The sequence below is a fragment of the Lemur catta genome, chromosome 12 (genome assembly GCF_020740605.2).
Source record: "Lemur catta isolate mLemCat1 chromosome 12, mLemCat1.pri, whole genome shotgun sequence".
Classification (NCBI taxonomy): Eukaryota; Metazoa; Chordata; class Mammalia; order Primates; family Lemuridae; genus Lemur; species Lemur catta.
Genome location: NC_059139.1, coordinates 35,053,585 through 35,073,208, shown reverse-complemented (window position 1 = coordinate 35,073,208; position 19,624 = coordinate 35,053,585). Strand labels below are relative to the sequence as shown.

The following is a 19,624-nucleotide window of genomic DNA, read 5'->3' as shown; positions in this document are numbered from 1 at the left end:
GCATTGTAGGTCCATGGAAATTCTACGCTCATGGGCATAGTAAATGGGGCCACAATAAACACTGGACCCATATCTTGTCCACATCATCTCTGCTCCCACATGTGCTCATCCCACTGATAATAAATAAAATTGTTAAGAATGTTAAGACTGTGGTAGCAAACCAAAGGTGATGCCCTTCTAAGTGCAGGACTCTGTGCTACTCTACAGGTTGCATATCCGTGAAGCCGACTTGAATTAGGTTTGAACACACTAATTTCTTTGGGGGGTGGGGACACAAACATTCAGTCTGTAGTAGGCATTTAATAGCATTATGGGTTGAGGTTAGACATTCTCTAATTGGCAGCTCTCTTCTTTAAGTCTCTCACTATTTGATTTTCTAATCTCCTTTTCTTTATCTCTTCTATCTCTTTAGTTTAAATTGAGTTATAATTGACATTTAGTAAAATGCACAACTCTCAAATTTATAGTTCAATGGCTTTTTACTATGTATAAACTCGTGTAACCACTACCTAATCATGTATAGGTGAGGAAAAACTTTTTCCTCTACCCTCTTAGGTCCAGTACCTGGGGCCTGAAAATTAAACTGACAAAAGACATTAATAGGAGAAAAATATTTATTCCATATGCACACAAGAGCCCACAAAAGAAGTAGCTGGCTCCTTAAGTGATGGAAGTTGAAGCTTATATTCCTAATTTAGTAGGGGAACGCGATGGGGGAGAAACAGCTTTTATGGGAAGAAGAAATGGGTTTCTTTAGGAAGGACAAATGGGTTTTTTAGGAGAACACACGAGAGATAACCTTTGTGGTAATGTTTGTCTGTACAGATATGAGTGGTCTTTCTGTCCTCTTCAGAGCCATAAAAATCCCCTGGATAGGGGATTTATGGCAGGTTTACTCTTAGACTCTCTCCTAGGAGTAGAAACAGCCCTGAAGAGGAAATTGATGTCATTTCTTAGAAGTTTCTGCTTTTACTCAGATAAGGCAAGCTCCAAGAATGCTTCTTTCTGTATCTGCTAAATCTCAAATGTCTCCAGCTTAAAATAATCTTTATACCAACTCTGGGGTTCTGAGTGGGTCCCCACACATGATATAGAATATTTCCATCATTCCAGAAAGTTCTGTCATGCACATTCCCATCAGTAACCACCAGCCTCCCTACCAACAGTTGTCACTATTCTGACTTCTAGTACCCTGGAATAGTTTTGCCTCTTTGCCTTTTCTAGAACTTTATATAAATTGAGTCAAATAATGTGTATTCTTTTGTGTCTGCTCTGCATAATGTTTTTGAGTTTCATTCCTGTTGTTGCAGATATTCATTTTTTATGGTTGCTGATATTCCATTATGTGAATATGTCAGAATTTGTTTTTCCACTGAGTGTTGATGGGTATTTGAGTGTTTTCTAGTTTGAAACTATTATAAATTAAGCTGCCATGACATTCTTTTACAAGTATTTTTATGGATATATGTTTTAATTTCTCTTGAGTAAGTACTTAGGAGTGGAGATGCTGGGTCATAGGATGGCATATATTAATATTTTATAGAAACTGCCACAGATTTTTTCAAAGTAGTTATGTAATTTTATACTCCCATCAGCATGTATAAGAATTTTTCTTTCTTTTTTTTTTTTGGAGATCATAAACTATTTTATTTATTGAAGAGTTACAATTGCACATTAACAAAACTTATCTGATAGAGATGTAACACAACTGTTCTGAATGTGATTATCAGCTAAGAGACTGGTTGAAGTCAGAATATGAATCACTGGGTAGTTTTTTCTGGAAAGATTTAAAGTAAATCAATAAGGCTTTTTAATAAGGAAATTGAAATGAAACCCTGTCCTTTGGAGAAAGTATACTCTGTCATTCCTATGGCCATGGCTCTAGTCAAAAAGAAACAGAAGGTTGTGACAATGACCCAGTGAGTCTGCACCCAGAACTCCCTTTAGCTTGTCTCTTGCTTGACTTTGAAAAGCAGGCTGGGCATGATTTAGACATTGGGGACTAATTTGACACTGGGAAAATGCAAAAATTAATATCTTGGACCTACCCTTTGATCTTGAGCCATTAGTGCCACAGGTTCTCTTGGTTTCTCATGTCTAAAAAACACTCAGGTATTAGTTTCACCATCGTAAGAGACATAGTTGCTGCAATCAGTGGGTGAAAGGTTGTCTTGCTGCCTAAGATGGGAAGTGCCTGGCCAACACTCTCTTCTCTGGTTGTGTAAGACAGGGACCTAGACAGGGAAGAGATGGGAAGAGGACAAAGATGCCAGTCCAGCGGGTGATCATTTAGGGCTTCATGCTATAAACAGCTTTGGATTTCCAGAGATGAAACAAATCTCTCCAGATTGATAAACCTGGCTTGTTTTTATCAATGTGGCAGTTCAGGATCAGTGCAAAGGACATCCCCAACACCTGGATCACACATACACAGATGCTGATGATTCTGATAAACAGGAAATTGAAATGAAATCACAGTCTTCCTTTCGCATAGCAACCCTTCACTTGTGGATCTGAGGGGCAAGATGCTGGCTGGCCACTGGTCCAATCACTCATGCCATTTACACCACAACATTGTAGAAATAACTGGATGGAGTCTCACGCTGCCTTAGTGCTGTTGTCTGAGTGGTAACGTTGGATGCTGTCCGCCAGGCCCTCAGCCACATGCTCATTCAGCTTCTGTTCATACACAAAGAGCAGGATGGCCAAGGTCACCTCAGTGAGGAGGATAATCAGCAGCAGGACCAAGAACGACATAAACAGGCACTTGTTTTCCTTGACGGAGCCCATGCAGCCCAGGAAGGCAGCCACGATGAGAGTGGAGCCCACAGTGACGAACACATGGCCCAGAGCGAGGGTGGGAGATAATGGAAGGGCACTCCAAAGCTGTCGTGGATCAGGAGGTAGATCCCAAAGCCCAAAATGCAGCAGTCACAGAACCCAAAGAGCAAGGTGAAGAAAAATAGGACATACTTCAGCAGTTTCAAGCTACTCATGCCCATGCTGGGATATTCTTGCTCTCTTGCAGGCCCTGCACCTAAGTCCTTTAGGCAGAATTTGGTGGCTATCCTTGTGGCGGCCAAAGCTGGTGATCCAGGTATCCAGGGCTATTTGTCTCTCTTTTCTTTTGATTCCCCTTTTTTCTTTTTGTTTTGCCCCTTGCTTCCCTAACCTTATTAATTATTTCCATATAACTGAGAAGAGAGCTCTTAATGTGGGAACAAACTATGTTCTTGGCTTGAGAATAGAAGGAATTGAAAGTCTAAAGATCATAAGCAATTTAATTCTTAGTAATATCTCAAAGGAAAGGGATATGTATGTGTGTATAGAGGCAATGTGTATTCATTGTGTGTTCTTAGATGATTAGTGGGGCAAAGTGGAAACGGAAAGTTTAAGAAGCATGTTGCATACTCTCCTGCTCTTCATATTCTAATTTAATCTTTAAAAATTAGCCATCCCAGAATAATATGAGAAATTATATTTTAAAAACTCTGAGGTAATGGTGAATTATATATGTATGTTTTATCTCAATACAAAATTAGTTAATTAAAAAAACCTTTGAGATATTTATTAGTGGTTATGGCAAACAACCTACATGCAACATTTTTAGATGAGGTAATTTAAGAGATTTTGCCAGATAATGTTATCTGTTTTTATTGAATCCACTGAACATTTTATTATCTGAGAGACCTCAGCATTTCTTTTTTTTTTTTCCCCTCCACAAAATCTTCCTTTTAGGTAAAATAGCCAAAACATTTAAAAGATTAAAAAATATGCGTATAGATAAAATAGCGTTGCTCAGATCCTATGGCAGCAGTAGAAGAAGAAAGCCAAGATGTACAGCTGTGATCATCCCACCTGTCCAAGCTCATATGGACGCTGGGACTTAAGAGTTGCTGGCCAACAGGACTGGGTGGCTTGGAGACCCGATCCCAGAAGAGGGCAGCCAAGAGCTGTCTTCATTATTGAAGAACAAATCCATGAACCCTTCAAGGGTGATTACAAAAGGGGGTCTAGTTCTTTGTGGAAAGTCCTGGGGAGAAGCAAGACCAATTTGGGGCCTGATGTGCTCAAACTTGACTAGACTAGGAATAAAAATTCATAGAGGAAACTAGGAAACAACAAAGGTACCCCAGAGTGAGATTGAGGAAAAGCAGAAAGTCACCGGCAAGTGTCAAAGTCAGGGACGAGAGAGATAAGATTAAGGTCCGCAAAGGAACAGATTAACTGGTAAGTTTTTTCTATTTAAAAAATTTTTTGCCTTTCAAAATATACAAGATCAAGTTGAGTGTTGTAGCTCACATCTCTAATTCCAGCACCTTGTGAGGCCCAGGTGAGAGGATCACTTGAAGCCAGAAGTTCAAGACCAGCCTGGGCAACATTGTAAGACCCCTGTCTCCACAAAAAAAAAAAAACAATAATAATAATAAAATAAAATACATATGACTATTAGGATACACTTGAACATTATAGCAAAGGTATGTTCCCATGATGAGTTTGAGGGCATTTTCGTGGCTAGAAGCCAGACAGAATCTGTGACGTACCATTCATTGTACTATGGCCTAAGCCTTCCTTGGAGTATTTTTGGGAGTGAGGGCTAAAGCTTAAGGTCTATAGCTGAGGTCTCCTATGTCTGAGATTTAGACAGGATTGGCTTGAATGCTAATTACTTACTATGAGAAGTTCAAAGATTTCTGTGAATTTCTGGGAGAAAGGAGGCAGGTGTTGGGGAAGGATATCACATTCTGATGGTCACCCTTACATGTGTAAAGCAAAGCATTTAGAACAAATCCTACCACACCTTATAAATGTCAGCTATTGCTGTCTCTTCATTCTTCTTCCTCCTGCTCCTTGGCATTGCTGTGACCTCTGGCTCTGTGTTCCTGCTCCCACTGAGCATGGGCAATTAATGCATTATCTCACTATTTCTCACACAGGCTGTCCCATTCTGCACCTTGGGAATCCACTGGCCAATTCCATTATCTTTCTGTCTCTTTTTAAGGGGGGTTTGCTCCAAAAATTACCTTTCTCAATTGATGTGTACTCATAACACCACTAAGTCCTCCACCCCACACCCACCTCCACAGATGTGTGTATCTGTTAACATGAGGCATTTTTGTTTTTATCAGACTTTGGTTAAAATTTGGGGAGACAAATGCGGTGGGGATATTTACAGCTCAACAATGTGAACTTTTAAGTGATACCAGACACTTTTTAAAAATCCTTCTCCCAGGATTTGTGCTATTGGCTTTCTACCCATATATGGGCTCAACAGCACACTAGCTAGCTTATTTCTCTTCCTGTATCCTGGTCACATATCACCTCAGCACCCTCTCCTTCCTGGATTTAGCCCTCAAATGCAAATTCTTATTCTTTATACAGAACACAGTAGTTGTCAGTGGTGTCTACTTCCAAACTGAGGGCTGGGCCCACTTTTGCATATCCAAACCCATCCAAATGTTCAGCAGAACAAAAAGGCTTTATGTACCAGGTTCCAGCCTCCTTTGAGGGACATTGTGGTTGAAAATTTCATTTTTATCTCATCTTTGGGCAGGGCAGATAGAGTGAGGGGGATTTAGCAGGAAGATACCAGGAAGAAGAACTGGGAGGGCGGGGGAGCATCCCAGGGTAGAGATTAACATTTGAAGAACAAGTATCTGCACTAACATGGCAATTTCAGGCTAGAGAGCCCAAAACTAGAAGAATCCAGTTTGTCAGGAATGAGGCATACTAAATTCTATCCAAATCAAATCAAGGAAAAGGAAGAGCAGACAAAAGTTCCTGCAAAATGAGGCTTGTCAAACAACTGTATACAGTAACTAGGGTACCTGATAAAGCTTCCCCATATTCCTGGCACCTGTATTATGGGGCCTGAAGAAAGGGCAAGGAAGAAACTCCCGAACTTGATAAATCCATGTGAAATGGATTTAAGTAAGCACCCTAGCTACTTGATATGGATCTGAAAGTCTTCTGACACTCATGATATAATTGATAATTTTTCCATTCTTGGGAGAAATAAGTGTGATTAAATAAAACTTATTGCTGTCTATCATTGTTTTTTAAACTTTTTAAAATTATTATTATTATTTTTTTTTAAGACAGAGTCTCACTCTGTTGCCCTGGCTAGAGTGCCGTGGCGTCTGCCTTGCTCACAGCAACCTCAGACTCCTGGGCTCAAGCAATCCTTGTGCCTCAGCCTCCCAAGTAGCTGGGACTACAGGCATGTGCCACCATGCCCGGCTAATTTTTTCTATATATATTTTTAGTTGTCCAGCTAATTTCTTTCTATTTTTAGTATGGATGGGGTCTCGCTCTTGCTCAGGCTGGTCTCAAACTTCTGAGCTCAAACAATCCTCCTGCCTCCACCTCCCAGAGTGCTAGTATTACAGGCATTAGCAACTGTGCCCGGCCTATCCATGACCTTTGGGAGCTTGATTATTAAATGCCTTGAGGTAGTCTTGTTTGGGTTAAATCTGCTTGGTATTCTCTGACCTTCTTATATCTGAATACTGATATCTTTCTCTAGGTTTGGAAAGTTCTCTGTTATTATTTCTTGGAATAAACTGTCTACCTCAATCCCTCTCTCTTTCTACCTCGTCTTTAAGGCTAATTACTCTTAGATTTGCCCCTTTTTTTTCAGCAGAAGAAAGATTTGCCCTTTTGAAGCTATTTACTAGATCTTGTAGGGATGCTTAATTTTTTTTTATTGTTTTTTTCTTTTTTTTTCTTCTGACTATGTATTTTCAAATAGCCTATTTTCAAGCTTCGTAATTCTTACTTCTGCTTGGTCAATTCTGCTATTGACAGACTCTGATGCATTTCTCAGTTTGTCAACTGAATTCTTAAGCTCCAGAATTTCTGCTTGATTTTTTCTTTTAATTATTTCTATCTCTTTGTTACATTTCTCTAATAGGCTTCTGAATTCTTTCTTTGTGTTGTTTTGAAGTTCATTTAGCTTCTTTAGGACGGCTATTTTGAATTCTTTGTCTGAAAGGTCACCTATCTCCATCACTCCTGGATTGGTCAGTGGTGCCTTCTTTAGTTCTTTTGGTGACATCATGTCTTCCTGGGTGTTCTTGATGCTTGTGGGTATTCATCAATATCCGGGCATTGAAGAGTTAGGTATTTAATTTAATCTTTGCAGTCTGGGCTTGTTTGAACAATCCTTCTTGAAAAGACTTTCCAGATATTCCAGATATTAAGTGTTGTGATCGAAGACTTTGGTCACTGCAGCCGTATCAGCACTGGGGGTGCCCCAGGCTCCCTCTTTGGGAATAAAAGACTTATTCCTCTAACTGACAGGAGTGCTGTGGGAAGACAGCCCTCAGCTGTCTTTGGTAATTGCCTGGACTTGAAGAAAATGGCCTGATCTTTGATCAGGCCTTTTAGGGCTTCAGCCAATGGCCAACAAGTGTGGGGATATAAAGGCCTGGCTCCCTATCCCCAGCTCTGAACAACTCTGAAGAGCTATCAACCTGAAGTTCAGCCCTGTGGGTCCACTGAGGCCATTGCTGGGCTTGCATGGCACAGCTGGACTTTTCCTTCCTAACCCTGCTTCCCACGGGTGTTGATCCTACGAGCACTCCCCAATAAAGGTCTTGCATGCTAACTTCTGTCAGAGAGTCTATTTCTGGGATACTCAACCTGAAAGGGTTTCATATCAATTAACTACTGTTTTCTCGTAGATTTATGGCTATTCATACAGACAGCAAAAGAGATGTGTCAAATCCACATTAATTATGTTTATTTTGTGTTATAGATTCAGCAAAAGAATAAAACAGGAGAAGATGGCTGTGTAGGATGGGAAAATAGGCAGTGATTATTGAATTGTAAAAGAACATAAGTTAACATCATGAATTTAAAATTGAGTTTATTACTATTTCAGTTACATTCTATAACTTAGTGTGCCAGAGATCATTTCAATAAATTAACACTGTGTAGTGAAGATTGGCAGACTGGTGTAGCTTTTGTGCTGTTTGCTTTACACCTCTCGCCTCAATTTTCTTCAACAGCTCTTTGCTGTGAAGGTTTGGGTTTTGGTTTGTTATTAGGAGCATCCAGGCTAAACATCTTTCGTGAGGGGGAGAGAAAAGCCTAAGTGAACCCCCATCTCTAAATGTGCTTGACAGAGATAAGGAAGTGAGGCTCATCTGTGCCATGCAAGTGGACAATCAAGATACTGGCAGGGTACTTGCATTTCATTTTGCTTTTAACCGTGAGCAGTGAGTAACATCTGAGATAACTTGAAGGTGGCTCCTTAGTCTAACAGTGAGCGGGGAAGTGCTGCAGGTTAGGAGGGGAAGGCTGCAGAGGTGCCCAAGTGGAGAGGGACAGAACAGAAAAAGTAAGGGCGGTTAATTGAAAATTCAAGAGTACCAGTTCTAGATCAGTCTGCTTGGATTTGAAATCCTGGCTTGTTTTCTAGTGGTGTGACTTTTGTCATGGTGATTAAATGAGTTATTACAGGGTAAGCATCTAGAATAATGCCCAGTAATGAAATTGCTTAATAAACGCTAGGCCTGCTCTTTCCAGACTAGGAGTAGGAAGTTGAGCCCCCCTATCCCCCAGGAATGACCACGGTATGTTGGAAGCAGCATTTGCAAGAGCAAAAGACGACAGCCTAGCTTTTTATTGTATTATTTAAGTTAATAGACAGTAATTAGCACCCAACAAATGGGGTGTCTTATGGGGACACAGAGATTCAAAGATCCTGTGCTCCAGGAGCCTATAGTCAGACGAAGAATATATGGTTGGCCGGGTGTGGTGGCTCATGCCTGGAATCCTAGCACTCTGGGAGGCCGAGGCGGGCGGATTGTTTGAGCTCAGGAGTTCGAGATCAGCCTGAGCAAGAGCAAGACCCTGTCTCTACTAAAAATAGAAAGAAATTAGCTGGAAAACTAAAAATATACAGAAAAAATTAGCTGGGCATGGTGGTGCATGCCTGTAGTCCCAGCTATTCGGGAGGGTGAGGCAGGAGGATTGCCTGAGCCCAGGAGTTTGAGGTTGCTGTGAGCGAGGCTGACGCCACGGCACTCTAGCCTGGGCAACAGAGTGAGACTCTGTCTCAAAAAAAAAAAAAAAAGTGTATGATTGCCTGGCTCCCAGTAAATGGAGACCCATCCTTTGGGATTCACAGTGAAGGGAGTATCAGGGTGTGCGCCACTGGCCAGAAAGCTCTCACCATATGCAGCCTCTGATCCAGGGCAAGGAGCACAGGTTTTAGACTATGACAGGCCTGACTTTGAACCCTGATCTGCTTTGGGCAACCCATTGAGGCTTGCTGAGCCTCAACTAGCCTCATCTTTTAAGCAGGGATTACATTTACCGTACAGGGTACTGTGATAATAAAGATGCAGATTAGAGCACCTAGTGCAGATACTCGGTACGTGTTCATTCACTGAACAAATATTTATTGACTACTGACTATGTTTCTGATGCTGTGCTAGGTAGTGGGGATATCAACCAAAGCAAAACAAAACAAAAAGGAAACAGATGTGGTTTCTAATGTACCTGGGAAGAAAGAGGGAACTATGTCCAGAAAGGCGTGGTCATGTTTTTGAGTGCTTACTGTTGCCAAGCACTACATCGAGTTGAATGCTTTACACAGGTTAACTTGTTTCATCCTCACATGATTAGCAGTTAGGCATTCAACCCTGTTATCCCTTGTGCCCCCATTTTACAGGGGAGTGGCCAGAGAAGAGGCAAGACAGGTAGGGAGTGCTCCTATCACAGTGAACCTCATGTCACAGGTCATGCAAAAGCTGGGAAGCCTGTGCTGCACAGCTTGCCTTTGCCCTCCCAGTTCACTGTCCCCGTGCTCTGCCCTGCTCAAGGCCCTAGGGCAGGTCTTCAAGGACTGCACCAAAGGCTCCTAGTGGCTCCTGAAAGCCACTTGGCTCCTAAAGGAAGTCAAGGTCACGTGACTCTCCTCCTGCAGTTCAGTCAATGCTCCCTGCCTCAAATCTCCACATTGGGGGAGCTAACATCCAGGCTGCTACCAGCAGTGGATCGCTGCACTGTCTCTTTTGGGTTTTCCTACATCTGCAACTTTATATATAGTACCTTTGTGAACAAACCCATACACTTTTTTTTTTTTGAGTTGGGGTCTCACTATGTTGCCCAGGCTGGTCTTCAACTCCTGGGCTCAAGCGATCCTTCCACCTCAGCCTTCAGAGTAGCAGAGATCACAGGCACACGCCACCATACCCAGCTCAAACCCATACAGTTTTTAATCCATCTCCATTGCCACTTCCCCAGTCCAAGCTGCCCCGGGACTAGGTGACTGGATAGCATTCCAGTTTGTTTTACTGTATCCACTCTTTTTTTTGGGTGGGGGGAGTGGGATGAAGGGAAGGGCATAAAAAAGAAATGATTTTATTCTTTATTTGTTGTTGGTGGTGGTAGGTAATGGTGGTGGTGGTGAATCTTTCTTTTCTGTCCCTCAGTGATATCTTGGGTAGATTTCTCAGCTTTATGGTTACTTTCAGGTATTAAAATTCAGTCATCTTTAATCCCAAGTTTTATTTATCTAGTATTTAAGACTTTATCTTTAAAAAACATTTTTATAATGAAAAAATTCAAATATACAAAAAAATGGAGACAATAATATACTAACCCACCCTAGTCCCCATTACCCCCAGCTTCCATAATTATTAACATTTTGCCAGCTATTCTACCTTTCTTTATCCTTTTCTCTGGAGTACTTTAAACCAAATCTCAAGTATAATATCATTTCACCTGTAAATTCTTCAGTGTATATCTCTAACACATAAACTCAGTTGTTTTTGTAAACAAACCCCAACACCATTACCATATCTACAAAACAATTATTCCTTAATATCAATCTAACACCCAACAGATACTCAAATTTGCCCAATTGTATCAAAAGGTCCTCTGCAGTTGATTTGTTTCAGTCAAGATCCAAACAATATTCAATTGCTTCCTTTTCTTCTTCCTCTTAACCTCATTTATTTTGTGAGGGAACCAGGTCATTTATCCTACACAATTTTCCGTATTCTGGATTTCGCTGACTGTATTTTTATGGAGCTGTTTAACATGTTCCTCTAGCTCCCATATTGCGTATAAACTGGTAGTTAGATCTACCATCTCGATTAGAGTCAAGATAAATTTCTTGGCATAGATGAGGCTATGTACTTCCTCTCTTGTATCCACTCCTGGTAACCTTCAATCTCTTCTCCCTAACAAATTCTCTCCAACTAATTCTTTTCAAGTTGCTGCTTTTCTCAAAGAACCAACTGATTGTAAAAAAATACCTGTATATAGATGACGGGTGCAGTGGGGCCGGCCTGTAGTCCCGGCTAATCAGGAAGCTGAGGCAGGAGGATCATGGAGTCCAGGAGTTGTGATTGCACCTATGACTAGCCACTGCACTCCAGCCTGGGCAACATCGTGAGATCCTGTCTCAAAAAAACAAACAAACAAACAACCCCCCCCCAAAATAAACTTGTATATAAATCTGATAATATCACCACTACCTTACCCCCATCAAGCTTAAAAACCCTCAGTGGTATCCTGTGGCTCTAAATCCAAAGATCAAAATTCTTAGTATAGGCCGGGCGCAGTGGCTCACGCCTGTAATCCTAGCACTCTGGGAGGCCAAGGCAGGAGGATCCTTTGAGCTCTGGAGTTCGAGACCAGCCTGAGCAAGAGCGAGACCCCATCTCTACTAAAAATAGGAAGAAATGATTTGGACAGCTAAAAATATATATAGAAAAAAATTAGCCGGGCATGGTGGCACATGCCTGTAGTCCCAGCTTCTCAGGAGGCTGAGGCAGAAGGATTACTTAAGCCCAGGAGTTTGAGGTTGCTGTGAGCTAGGCTGACACCACGGCACTCTAGCCCGGCCTTCTCTCCACCCCTTTCAGTCATTACATTCCTTCCTCGTACACAGCTCCAGCGCTTGCTCATCCCTCTGAGTGGGGCGAACTTCCCTCCTTCTTGTCTGAATTAACTGCCACTCATCCTTCAGATCTCAGATCACTTTAGCTCTTTAGGGAAGCCTTGCCTGATCCCAGATGGGCCTCTCAGCATTCTTTTCTCTTTCAGTTCTAAGTGACAGCAAATATCAATCAACCAGTCAACTAAATCCATCAATCAAACTGGCTTACACAGAAAGAGGGGACTTAATTGGCTCATATAACTAAAATGTTTATGGGTTGTTGATATGAGTCTGGGTCCATACTTCTAATTAATAGCCTCAGGAATTTCTATTTCTTGCCTCTACTCTCCTCTGTTAACTTCATTCTCCAGTGTACTCTCCCTAAGTTATGGCCACCAGTAGCTCCAAGTGCATTCTATAACTCAGCAGTGCATTTTGTAACTCAGCAGAGCTGCTTCATTGAAGAACATCTCATTCTTAACAGTTCCAGGAAAAGTCTCTCAATCTCTCTCATTGGCCTGGCTTGAATCACATGAAACATTCTGGAACCAGTCACTGTGGTCATGGGAAAGCAGTACTTTCATTAGTCAGGGCCAAATCATGTGACCTTCAGTGAAGTCAATGCAGGGTCAGCCCCCCTTGAACCGCATAGAGAAGGGGGAAAGGGTAGTGCCCCAGAGGAAAACTGAAGTTAAGTTTCTAGAAGAGGGAATGTTGGAAAGGTGGAAACATATGTCCACTCTATTAGGTGAGATCCCTGTTGCACTCTTACAGCACTATGTAATTTTCCTTCATGATACAAGTCACAGCTGCAACATGACATTTGTCTGTGTGATGATTTGATTAATGCTTATCTCTTGCACTACACTGTAAGCTCCAGGAGGACTGGCATGTTTTTGTTTTATCTTGTTATTATATACCCACTGGGTGCACAATAACTATCTGATGACTAAGTGAATTAACCTTGTTTTGAATATCTTGGAGGTGTTATGTTATGGTGATTTTAGAATTAGACAAATTTGAATTTCAGTATTGACTAAATGTTGGCTCTGTTGCTGATTTGCTATTAGACCAGTTAATAAATTGGCCAAAGATACACTTTCCACATCTGTGAACTAGGGGTAATACATGGTTCATTGAACTGTTTTGAGGATTCAATCAGATAATGAATGCAAAGGTCTGGCATATTATAGGAATTCAATAAACTGAGATTATTCTTTTACTTTATCTATTGCCAGGAAAAGCAGTTATCCATCTTCCTACGGCAGAATTGCTTTATGGTTTACTCCCCTACTCAGACACTCCTTCAAGTAGAACGATGGCCTATATCCATATTTTCCATTCCATAGGGCTCCACCCTCTTATCTATTCCTAGAGAAAACTCAGGCTGCACAATAAGCCTCATGGACCACCTCATGCAAAGGTGACAGAGAGAAAAAGGGAGGAACTAAACCAATAAACAACATGCAACAGGTCGAAGCCAAGTGTGGCTCTTGCCTCTTCCCAGTCACACATTGTTTTGTACATTCTCAGCAATCAAACTAATTAACACAATGGCCTTCCACCTCCCATGCCACTTTTATTTGCATCCCCTCCTTTGTTTCTTCATAGCCTTCAACACAGGGACTCCACCCCACACCCAAACAATCAGTCTGCTGTCATAAGCAGGGAAGTGGATATGTGTTCCAGATCACCTGGGCTATAAGCACCACAGACACCGGGTATAACAGCCAGTGAACTGAAAGAAACATTAGGCTGAGTGACACAAAAGAAAAGTGCACCTCCATGGATACCCCTGGCTACATGCCACGATTCTCCCCTGGCATGGTAGAGTCACCCCTCTCTTCCCTCAATCTAAATGTTTGGGGTCAGTAACACTTAGGATAGGAACACCTGGATGGGAAGGGAATAAATTTCATAAAAAGGGTGGACATGGATGTTGGAAATTGGCAGGATAAGACATTTTGCAGGGCTGGTATTATGTAAGGACAAAGCTATGGGTGTTGAAGGTGCTGACGAGAAGAATTGACCCAGTTATGAAGGCATTTACATCTTATCCGAGGAGACAGACGTGAAAACTAACCACAATAAAAAGAAAAAGGAAAAATTATAATAAAAGTCTGTATAAAGTCTTATATGAGAGAGCAACTTCTGCTTGGAGGAGTTAGGAAAAAAGAGTTCAGTAGAGGCTTTAAAGATCAGACAACATTTGGGATAAACTTGACACAAGGTGATATTTTTTGCATGCTGGTGGGTAAGGGTGACCCAAGTAGAACCAACACATAAGCAAAGATATGGAGGCATGAAAGGGCAGTATGGGTTACATGACGGGCAGGTAATTTAGATATAGCTAAAAATTAAGCTATATTTGAAGGCATATTAATATTAGGCCTAAAGGCTGGACATGGGAAAGATGTGCAGGGCCAAGTTGTACAGGGTGTAGATGTGGCAGCAGGACATTTAGGCTCAGAATTTGGGCTTTGGAGAAATACCTCCTGGCTTCAAAACTTGGATGTGGTGTCAGGACAACACACTGTTATTCCTGCCCCATACCTTGGGAGGTGACTCTATGAAGGAAGATGTTACACCGTCCAGTGCTTCTGTCTTCATTGGGCTCCTTTTAAGCTTTACTTTGGTAAGTACTTGCTTGGCAAATCCCTTTGTTCTTCCACTACATTTTGGCTCATGGGGACCCCTTAAACTCCTCATTTAGTCCAGAAAGGGCCTTCTAGAATGCTTTTGACTTTACAACTTATATTGACCTAACCCTGGACCTCAAATCTTCACTGCATTTGCCTTGAATGAGACCTTTGAACACACTGCCTCACGCAGACATTCTGGCACTGAGTTGTCAGTGATTAGTTAATGTTTCACCAACATTGCCAAATTCCTACATGCACCTAAGATACCTTTTTTATTTTATTACTATTTAAAATTTTTTTTTCAGAAAATATGAGAGTAAGTTGTTGAGATCATGGCCCATCACCCTTAGAGCATATAAATCTTAAGAACAAGGACATTAAGATATGTAACTACAGAGTGATCTATCTCAAGAAATCTAATGTTGATAAAATATTCCCTAATATACAGTCCTTATTCAGTTTTCACAGACTATCTAAATATCATCTTTTTTTGTTTTTGTTTTTTTGAGACAGAGGCTTACTCTGTTGCTTGGGCTGGAGTGCAGTGAGGTCATCATAGCTCACTGCAACCTCCAACTCCTGGGCTCAAAGTAATACTCCTGCCTCAGTCTCCAGAGTAGCTAGGACTACAGATGAGTTCCACCATGCCCAGCTAATTTTTCTATTTTTAGTGGAGATCGGGGTCTCACTCTTGCTCAGGCTGGTCTTGAACTCCTCACCTCAAGCGATCCTCCCACCTCAGCCTCCCAGAGTGAGCCATGATGCCCAGCCTCAATACCATCTTTTATAGCAACTTTTTTCCCCCCAAGCCAGGATTCTGTTATGCCCTTAAATCTCCTTTACTCTGGAATACTCCCTCAGCCCTTCACTAAAACTAAGATATATTAATAGTTTTTATTAATAAAGAAACATAAATACAGAGCACAAATACAAGTAATGAGACATATGCTAGGAGGTGAAGATTTCAAATATAATTTCATTTCATAACAGGAGGGCTTTGCAATAGTCCATGTAAGTGATGATGAAGAACTTAAGCCAACTAAAGAGATGTAGTTTTCAAAAGATGAACACAGAGGACTTAATTGATTTGATGCAGAGGTCTGTGAAAAGGAAGAGTCTGTAGTAACTCCAAGGTTTCTAGCATGGAGAGGGGTGTGGGCAGCAGTGCTGTCCATTGCTAGAGAGAATACAGGGAGAAATCATGTTGAAGGGGAAGATGGTGAATTAGTTTTGGACATGTTGAGTACAAACTGCATCAGAAGTGTCCAGGTAGAGTTACTTAGTCATGAGGTGACCAACTTGTCCCAGTTTGCTTGGACCTTTCCCAATTTTAAGCACTGAAACTCCATGACCTGGAAACTCCCTCATTCCTTGGCAAGGTGGGACAGTTGGTTACTCTGTGATCCCTAGGCCATTGGTGACATGAGTGTCAGGCCATGGAATGGATGAAGTTAGAGATAGGAAGAAGGAGACACCTGTGCAAAGGTGATAATTGAAACCTTGGGAGGTATCGTGACAACTCAGGGAGGAAGAACCAGGTGAAAAGGTCTCAAAGCCTAGACTGGAAGGTGAGTCCCAGAGCATCTTTCTTTCTGGTCAGGCAGTTTTCCTAGCCCAGCAGTCATAAAACAAGCATTGATTTACTTATTGTGCACTTTAGGTCATTCTTCATACCACTGTGAGCTGTTCATAAACTTGCTGTGTTAGGAATAGAAATGAAATCAAATTCTTTATCCTTTTTTTACAGGTCTTATTCTTACATTTTCTTTTCTGTTTTTTTATTGCCACAAGAAGATCGGAAAATTCCTTATCCTTCTAGGTGGTGATTATCATCCCTTCAGGCTGTGACTTCTTTATTAGACTTGTTATTAATTTGGAAGATTTAATTTCTTTTTTAGTGTTGCTTATTTTTCATTTAGTTCTTTACAATCATTTTCCACAGCTGCCTGTGATCATTTCATACTTTTCAATTCTGAATTATTTCCCAGTGTAACCTTTTCTGAAATATGCTCCATTTTCTGCATCATGAGTTTCAGCAGAGTGGATCTTTGGGAGATAAAATAGGAATAAATTTAAAAGTCTATTCAGCTATGAATCTTATAAAAATCATAGGAACCATGCTTTGTTCCTATTATTTTCCAAAAAGAATGAGTATACTCAGACCTCAGTTGATCTACAGATTCACTCTACCAATATATCACACATAGTTTTTCATCTAACTGTTAGTTGGTCCTTGTTTTGCCAAAAACTTAGTAAGTCAAGTATAAGTAAGTAGTTTTGCTCAAGGTCTTAATTAGAGATCTTACAGGGCCTCAAAGTTCACCTATACTGCATTCCCATCCAAGGCTATTCTTGCCTTTGCTTCTAAACTTGGCCTTCCTGAAGACAGCAGATACTAAACTTGATGTATTCATATACAGGCATACCTTGGAGATATTTTGGGTTTGGTTCTAGACAACTGCAATGAAGTAAATATTGCAATAAAGTGAGTCACATAAATTTTTTGATTTCCCAGCACATATAAATGTTATACTTACACTATACTGTAGTCTATTAAGTGTGCAATAGCATTATGTCTAAAAAATAATGCACATACCTTAATTTAAAATATTTTATTGCTATATTGTTTATAGCAATATATTTGTAATATCTAAAAACTGGAAATAACAAAATGCCTATCAACAATGGAATATAAAAGTAAATTGTAGTATATATAATACATATAGTGGAATACTATACAGAAAGAAATAGCTACATGAAGCAACATGGATAAATTACAAACATAATGATGAAAAAGAGAAGCCAGATGTTGACTGTATACTACATGATTCCATCTGCATAAAGTTTTAAAAGGGATAGCTAAGCCATAGTGTTAAAGTCAAGAGGCTACTCTGGGGATAAGGGAGGAAGTAGTGATTGGGAGGGGACATAAGAGGGGATTCTGGGGTGTCAGCAATATTCACTTTGTTGGCATGGGAGATGGTTGAGGAATTTATTTGCGGACAATCTAATAAACTGTACTGTTATGGCTTGTACATCTTTCTGTTCTTTGTGTTATATTTTAATTTTTAAAAGTTTCAAAATAATCGAAAATGAAGTAGCATGGCTGTGAAAAGGAGTAGAGCGCTAGGGATGGCAGGACAGATTTGAACATGTTTCAGTGGGGCCAGAGGTGCCCGCCTTGCACAATGGGCAGCACCTCCGTCTCATACATACTGCTGCAAGGAAAACTTTGCAGGCACGGGCTGAAGATACAGGAGGGAAAGAATAATGTGTGGACTAGGTAATCACTTCTCTTCAAGGACACATTGTTCTCATATTCTCCCTCCCAGATACTATATAAAAAACTACTTCCAGTAGATGAAATGATTAATTTGTTTACATTGACATGTAAATCCTATAATTCTAGAGTTGTATGTGCCATTAGAGATCATATGTTATAATTACTCATCCAGGTGCATAAAAAGACTGACAACAGCTTAACTGTTAGAACTCCCTGGCCCTTCAACTGGACTACAGACTAAATCTCCTACTATGGAAGTTAGGTGTCAGATTGCTAGGCTGGGAGGAAATTTCAGTCCCCTGAAATCCTACCTCTGAGTTTGGGCTGTTCCTGAATTATTTCACTTTGAAGAAAATATTTTGCCTGAAGCTTTGGGCCATGCAAAAATGGAGGGTCCTGAACACTCAAAAGTTATTCCAATTATCTTTTGCTGAACCATCCCAAGTTCAGTGGCATAAAACAGCATTTTCATGTAAATTTTAGTACCATATTCTTGAGTCACAAAATTCCTGTTGAGATTTTGATTGAGATTGCATTGAATTTATAAGTCAATTTGGAAAGAATTGACATCATTTCAACATTGACTCTTCCAATCAAAGAACATATTATATCCCTCTATTTACATTTTCTTTAATTTATCTCAATAACATTTTATTTGCTGGATGTATTACCATTTAATTGATATTTTTGAAATTATTGAAAATGGTGTCTTTCCAAAAACGTGTTTACTATTTGTTGCTGGTATATAGGAACAGAATTCACTTTGCAGTCCATCAATTTTAATAAATTCATTAAATCTAATGATCTATCTATAGATTATTTTGAATTTTCAGATTTAAAATCATATTACCTGAAATTAATGATACTTTTGTTGTTTCATTTCTAATCTTTATACATTTAATTTCTTTTTCTTGATTTATTGTACTAGCTAGTACGATCTTCAATGGAAAGCAGACATCCTTTTCTCATTCTTATATTAAAGAGAAATCTTTCAATGTTTTATTTTAATTAATAAGGTTGCTATAGATTTTTTGTAGAAACAATTTATCATATTATGTAAGTTCTCTATTATCCCTAGTTTTCTAAGAGTTTTATCACAGATATATAATATATAGTTTTGCAATCAGAGGCTCTACTCACCATTAATTATTTTAACTTATTTTAAAAATAGTAGTACTTATTTTTTTAATTAAAAATTTACACAGAACCTCAATATATAGAGGATAAAAATTGAACTGCTCTGCTTTAGAATGAGGTGAGGGGTTTTGAGCTCCACTCACAGTTCATTTTTTTACCACCAAGCAGCAGCCTCAGAAGTGGCTCTTCATCGAACACAGTTTGAAAGCCAGTGCACCAAACCTACCTTCTTACTTCAAACCATTTTCTTGCTATTTTGTGTATGTAATTCAACAAAAGTGAAATAATAAAGAGCTTACATATATTGAACATTTACCCTATGCCAGATATGCTGTTAAGGGTACGTGGATTATTTCATTTAATCATCTCAACCATCCTAGACAGTAGATAGTATTAATACTGATAATTTCTCATTTTATAGATGAGAAGACTGAGGCTTGAAAAGTTTAAGTTAACTTAGCCCAAGATCACAGTTAGCATAACAGGTGATTAGGGTATGAATTTGATTCCATAATATGATATTCTTTTTTTTAGAGACAGGGTCTCACTCTGTCACCTAGGCTGGAGGACAGTGGCCTGATTGTAGCTCACTGCAAGCTCCTATTTCTGGGTTCAAGCAATCTTCCCACCTCAGCCTCCCAAGTAGCTGGGACTACAGGCATG

General features: G+C 40.1%; 1 pseudogene; it reads right to left on the bottom strand.

Moving 5' to 3' along the window:
* Positions 1-2,289: 2,289 nt before the first annotated feature.
* LOC123648155 lies at positions 2,290-3,002 on the bottom strand (annotated as a pseudogene).
* Positions 3,003-19,624: the final 16,622 nt, after the last annotated feature.